This window comes from Sinocyclocheilus grahami, unplaced genomic scaffold (assembly GCF_001515645.1).
Source record: "Sinocyclocheilus grahami isolate Dianchi unplaced genomic scaffold, SAMN03320097.WGS_v1.1 scaffold539.1, whole genome shotgun sequence".
Lineage (NCBI taxonomy): Eukaryota > Metazoa > Chordata > Actinopteri > Cypriniformes > Cyprinidae > Sinocyclocheilus > Sinocyclocheilus grahami.
In genome coordinates, this window is record NW_015505718.1 from 152,355 (window position 1) to 159,546 (window position 7,192).

General features: G+C 37.8%; 1 long non-coding RNA gene across 1 annotated transcript in view; it reads left to right on the plus strand.

Annotated features, from left to right (window-relative positions):
- LOC107555601 (uncharacterized) overlaps positions 1–5,367 on the plus strand; it is a 37,330-nt gene extending 31,963 nt beyond the window's left edge. Inside the window, exon 3 of the long non-coding RNA XR_001605181.1 lies at positions 5,203–5,367. This is a non-coding gene — a long non-coding RNA (uncharacterized lncRNA). The remainder of the gene's footprint in view (positions 1–5,202) is intronic.
- The last annotated feature ends 1,825 nt before the right edge of the window (positions 5,368–7,192 follow it).

Genomic DNA, 7,192 nt, shown 5'->3' on the forward strand with positions numbered 1-7,192 from the left:
GTGCCCAAGGTTCCCGCTACTCCCTTCAGGGATCAGGTGGTGAACCTCCAAGCGCTGCCCTCGGAGGAGGCAGACCCAGCCCTAGCTTTGCTCTGTCCCGTCCGAGCCTCAAGGTGCTACGTAGACCGGACGCAAAGCTTCAGGACCTCAGACCAGCTCTTTGTCTGTCACGGAGGCCGGCAGAAGGGGAATGCTGGCTCAAAGCAGAGGATGGCCCACTGGATAGGGGATGCCATCACCCTGGCTGATCAGGCACAGGGTGTGCCCTGCCCGCTCAGGTTGCGAGCTCACTCAACTAGAGGTGTTGCATCCTCCTGGGCGCTGGCTCGTGGCGCCTCGCTGACAGATATTTGTAGGGCTGCGGGCTGGGCGACCCCTAACACATTCACTAGATTCTATAGCCTTCGTGTGGAGATCTTATGCGTTATGCAAATCTTCCCACATCATGACGTAGACATGTGGGGGCGTGTTAGAACGAGCCGTTTTAGGTAGGCGTGGTTGACTCTTAACTTTTAAAAAGAACATCTCTTTGGATTTGAGACTTTAGTCTTTGCAACTTTACAGATCTTCTTTATGCACCAAGAGCTTGTAACACTCCAAAGAGAAAGGAAAAATTGAAATCGCATCATATGACCCCTTTAAAAAAAAACATATTGCATCATTAATCATTATCTGTAGCACTGAGAGGAGGGGAAAGCAGTCAGAAAGGAGGAGTGAAAGAGACCAGACCGTGCCTTTTGAATTGACAATGCATATCCAGAGCTCTGATGAAACCAGCCCCGCTTGTGAGCTGAGGGAATCGTCTCAACCATGCAATGCAAAACATTATTTCCACTAGAGAGCAAACACTCGGAGTACAGATTCATATAAGAATGTTATTCAGCTCACTGCGGTTCATTTGAAGTTCAGGGTAAGAACAAAACAAGAGCATGTCATAGGTTATGATCAGAAGACAGGTAAAGCAGTGAAAGGAGACATTTTTGAAAAGTTTGCTTTGAAATTTACATAACCCCCTTTTCATGCTTGAAAACACTGATGCAGAAGGGTTATGTGAGGTTGACCTTCAGAGACCCACTGTAGCAAATCTGGAAAAGTTGATTACATTATAACAATTTATTACTAGGTGATAGCTATAAAATATAGCTACAAAATACCGTCTTATATCGGTTACACTTTACAATAAGATTCATTAGTTAACATTAGTTAACTACTTTAGTTAACATGAACTAAGAATGAACAATACTTCTACAGCATTTATTTATCTTAGTTCATGTTCATTTCAACATTTACTAATGCTTTATTAAAATCAAAAGTTGTGCTTGTTAACATTAGTTAATGCGCTGTAAATGAACATGAACTAACAGAGAACAACTGTATTTTCATTAACTAACATTAACAAAGATTAATAAATACTGTAATAAATGTATTGTTTATTGTTTTTTCATGTTAGTTAACACATGAACTTACATTAACTAATGGAATCTTATTGTTAAGTGTTACCCTTATATCTTTAAGCATTTTGATGGAATTTAATATTAAAGGCATAGTTCACTCAAAAATTACATTTTTATATTTTGAAGAATGTGGATAACCAAACAGTAACTGGTCCCCATTGTCTTCCATAGTATTTTTTCCATACTATGTAAGTTAATGGGAACCAACAGCTGTTTGGTGAGAGTAAATTTTCATTTTTTGGTGAATTATTCCTTTAATGGAGTTTTTTCTTTTCTTATTAATCTGATGGGCCATTTTCTTACTGGTTTTTTAATCTAAAGTTTTATACTAAAAGTTTTTATTATTCTAAATTCCCCAAATATTGTGATAGAATATTTTCATAACCATTGGATTAATAAAAGCACTTTCAATGATGAAAGAAGGATGAAATTATACAATTATCATCAACGCTTGGGTCTCTAATGCTTGAACATTTCAGATTCTGTTGAACATCTGTGGTAACAAAAACTGAATCAGTGCACTCTGGAAGCACTTCTGTCATGGTTATATTTCAGTGCTTTTGTTTAAATTCTGATCCGTGTGAACCTGTACTTTATTCTATGCCTCTTTAGTGCCTGGAAGTAGTGTGAAATCAATCAATGGCACAACCTCTGCTCTGCATTTAAACTAGCCTCAAGTTTAAAACCCTTTCAACCCACACAACCCAAACTTAGCAGGAGCTCTTGTGATCTGATTTTAAGATTCAAGCACCATCGACTCACATAGCCCAAAAAATTAGCCAGAGCACTTCTGAATGCTTTTAAATCATTTGTAAATGAACACATATAAATCTTTGTAGTTCGATATTTTAGGAACTTGAGTTTGCGACGCTTAAAATTGTTCCATAAAAGATTCATGATCTAAAGACTCAAGAATAGAATTACAGTGAGTGTGTAGCGAATCAGCTCATGGGGAAATATGAATAATTAACCATAACTAGTTATAATTAACTATTCATATTTTAGATCCGCTGTAGATATTTAGCTGACCTCTCAGGGTCAACTGTCTTGTCAATTCCAAGAACGTTAATTTCCTGGTTAAGGGAAATAACTTTCTTACTGTACAATTCTACAAGCTTGTAACGTAAATCTGCATGATTAGTGACTCCGGTTATGAGCAAACAATGAACACGTCAAGTGTGATACAAGTAAGGTTTTATTAACTACATAAACACTTAAACTAGTCTAACATACTACATAAACACATTAAGCTGGTCCAACATACACATACACACACACACACACACACACACATACAGTTGGTATAGGAAAGGGTTAAAGTTTAACTCAGCATAGAAAGAGGCATAAAGAATGAATTTTATGAAACACTTTGCATATTCAACAGATCTAAAACCTGAGGGAAAACGTCAGATTCTTAGTTCAAACAAACCTTGTAAAAAGGTGTAACTGATACTTAATGCATCAATTAAAACGACTAAGTTTGATACTTGAATAAACCCAGTGATATCAGCGTTGGTTGCCATGCAACAAAGAGGCCTGTTCGACTTCCTGGGGTGTTACGCATTCCGGGGGGAAGGGTTCAATGGGTCCTCATATGGCTTGTTAACTGAGGTTACAGAGTATTTGTTATATAAAAAGAGAATATATAGTGTGTTGGATTGGTCCAGACGCTACAAGTGTTAATTCATTTCGTAAGCCTATTATATCTTAAACAGTAGCCTGTGCCACATAAATAGGGCAAATATATAATCAGGCTATGGAAATATAGCAGCTTGTTGTTATAGCCTTGTCCATTGTGGTTACATGGACAAGGAAGTGGTTGTCTTAATAGTTTTCAAATGTGAAATCTTGTTCGGATTATGCATACAAATGACCTAAGCAAATATGACTTGCTGTGCTGCTTGTGCAGGGTGCTAGTATTGATTGTGCTCTGCTCTTCAACTGATTTCGCAGAACTCTTTGCTTTGATGTTTGCGTAGATTTGAGTTTTATTCTTTTCCTAGAAGCCCCTTCTGCATAATCAGAGCTGCTTCTGCTATTGATTGGTGTGGTGTAGGTGTTTCTTGTAATTGTTAACCTGGTTCAGTGGTTGCTAGACTTTAATGGGTGCCTCCATCTCTCATTTGGCTTCAAAGCTTTAAGTGAGAAAACATTGTTATTCTGAGAAATGAATATTTCCTCGGGCTACACTTGCAGTCTGTGAGAGAGACAAATTTGTATTTTCTGTGAAAATAGCGTGAGGTGGCCTGCGCTTTCTTAGACATCCTCAGTGAGGTTCCTCCAAGAGCCACAGGATGTCAGACCAAGACTCTGCGTGCTTTTTTTTAAAACAAATCATTATGTCCAGATATCCTCTTTAGGTTTTTTCTCAACAAACCTCTGGGTTTTCTCTGATAAAGTTAAGTTACAGGTTTAATCTTCCTCCTACACAATTTTTCACTTTTTTTCATATCCATAACCTTGTGTTTCTCTCTCTGTTTTCTCACCCTCTCACCTCAGATTCCTTTGTTTGCTGTTTTTATTAGTGGTGTTTGCCAAAGCAAACTTGTTTGTATGTAGGGATAGTTTTTTTTAGGACTTTTTTTCTGAACTCCTAACCCTAAGTATTACACTTCAGTGGGAACTCATCCCCCAGTGTTTGTGCTACAGACATGAACAATACCTCAAATTGTGTGACTTGTGTAATATCACATTTCCAAGTGACTGAACTTGCTAATAATAATAATAATAATAATAATAATATATTATTTTATGTAAAAATACACACTAGGGTTGTAACGGTACACAAACATGACTGTTCGGTACTTATCTCGGTTTTGACATCACAGTTTGGTACAGCAGGGGGAAAGAACTAAACACAATCAATTTATTAAACAGTGATTATGCTCTAAATTATAGGGAGCCCTTTTACATTGCTATAAGGGTACAGTTATCAACAGAGCCCAAACTTTATTTTAATTAAAATTAAATTAAATTGAATTACTATTTATTTTTAAATATAATATAATCAAATATAAATATAATCAAAACTCATGATAAACACTTAAAAAATTGTATGCAAACATGTAAGTTGCACATAATTCAGTTTTTAAATTAACTTCTAAATTATAAACATTTCTAATTTTTGTTGAAATATATTAATTTATATAGTGGCGGTCATAACCTGTTTCCTAACAAATGTATTTAAACATAAATGAAATAATTAAGACATCACTAACAGGTAAAGTTAAATATAAGGAGAATATAGGTTAATATTTTGCAAAATGCTTCTCTAGACTTAATTTCTGTGGCAAACTAATGAGCTGTGGACACTGATGACTTGCCTGTGGTAAATGAAATGCTACGTGACATTTTGTTTTGACATCTTTCTGTGGTTGGATCACTGATTGAGCGATTACATGAGGCATGAGATGTTCATTAATGTTTATTTCACGTTAAAACTAGTAAAGAGGAAGGGATGATCACGCTCTGAACTGAGGCGTTTATACACTGCGATCTGTGATCTGGAAGTTTCCATTGAAGTTTCGCTCCTGCAGTGGTTAAAATAATGCTGAGTTTGTTCAGTGCACATGCGCACCAAACCGAAAGACCTGTATCAAACATTTTCGCTACGATTACATGTACAGTTACACACTATATATACAGTACTAAATAGCAAGTCTCGGCTGCATGATTGTTTAGATCATGGCAAAAATTTTAAAATCAAAAAAAGTTACTTTATAATTTTCTCTTCCTGTCTGTATTGTAGGTTGTGTACTTTACACTTCCTTGTGTTTGAGTTCTGTGGTGGCAGTGGTGGAATTGGTGTCTCTGTCTACCAGAGCAGATAGGTCCCAGGATGCAGTGGGGTCAGGGTTTGGACTGCTCCAGCTCTGCACAGGTCGCACAGACACCAGCATCTCTCAGGGGGAGGGCAGGTAATGATCACTTCAGAGCGGTGCAGTATTGCCATTTCCATGAGTGAGATGACACTCCAGAGCAGACAAATCCTGAAACCTGTAATGAGTGAATAAAGTAGGCTTATTATAATTAGCCCTCTATTCATCAGAAGAAAGAACTGAATGTGTGCCTCTCATAACTCCTTTAATGGGTCTGTAATTTCATGTTCTCTTTGTCATACTGAACAAAGACAAATAACTGTATAACAGCGGAGTGTGGTGGACCTCTGAATGAATTCAGAGTACTTTTTGTATGCCGAGTACTATACTGAGTACTTTTTTTGTATCTAAATATATGTGACCCATCTCCTTAACTTCATTCCACATTTTAGGACACAAAAGAGCCCACTTCTCAAACTTGATCTGCTGGTGTTGCTTTTGGACAATGCTGCTTTAGTAAAAGTGTTATAATATGCATATATACACTACCACTTAAAAGTTTGGGATGATATCAAAATTAAAACATTTTTGGGTGTTAGTATCAATATGTTAGTCTTAAGGTTATCTATAGGCCCTTTCGCACCGCTTTAGTTCCAGAACTAAATGTACGGTACTAAAGTACTGGGACGATATTGCACAAACTATTTCCCAGTACCGTTTAAAGGGTTGCATTCGCACCGAGAGTATGTACTAGGAAGTGACGTAAGCCGGTCGACAGCGACGTCATTTGTGCGCGGCGTTCAACATAGGGCTTGTTTGAAAGAACGGAAAGGAGGACTAAGAATCTCCAATGACAACTGGCAGTGCTACATTTGCTACAAGTGCCTGCACTTCAGCGTCCGTACATCTATCGCTGTTCTCCATACTTGCGAAATAAGTTGACACAATGTTTACAGTATGTTTACACAGCGTTTTAAATCATGGCGGGTGAGGGCGTTTTCGTACGCGTTTGGCCAATCAATGTCTACTTACGTCACGATTAGTACCAGTTGTGCTGGTTAGACCCTGCTCCGGAGTAGGAGCTAATTTGGTTCTCGAAAAAGGCAGTCCGGTACTAAAATCGCTCCCAGTTTCGGCGGTGCGAACACGCCGAAAAGTGGGTAGTTCCACAATTAGTTCTGGTACTATGAAAAGGTTCCTGCGATGCGAAAGGCAGTGTGCTCCAAAACAGTGACAAAATTCGCATTTAGAAGATATAAGCATTCAAATCTTGCAGTTCGTCACTTCCCAACGATTTTTTTGATGTCACATCGTACTTCAGCTTCTCATCAAACTTTCTGTCCAATCAAATGCTCTCTAGAATCCGAAGCGACTGCCCCCTACACGATTAAATAGACGCTGAAGCCGCGGCTGAAATCGGTCACTTGTCCACAGAATTAGTATTTTCTGTACAGTGAATGGCACGTAGTGCACTATATAGGGGACAGGGAACGATTCAAACAGTGTAAATATTAGCGCCCAACCGATATGGGTTTTTCGGGGCCGATACCGATATTAGGGCGTAAAAAAACACAGATATCGATATATCGGCTGATATTCTTTGTGTATATTATAGTACAGTACCAGTCAAAAGTTTGGACACTTTCCCATTTGAGGGTCCAAACATTTGACTGGTACTATATATAGAATACAGTATATACATAAACAGAATATATATACATAAACACATTTTTTGCAATGATCACTCAAATGTGGTGATCAAACACTTATAATGACGTGACAAGATACGTAATAGAGGCAGGGCATTTAACAATAAACTTTATTATCCAAAATGAGTCTGATGTCAGTGCACTGAACAGTAAAGTTGAAGTTTGTTCAACTTTAATTCAATTCAATTCCATTCAACTTTATTCCTTTGAA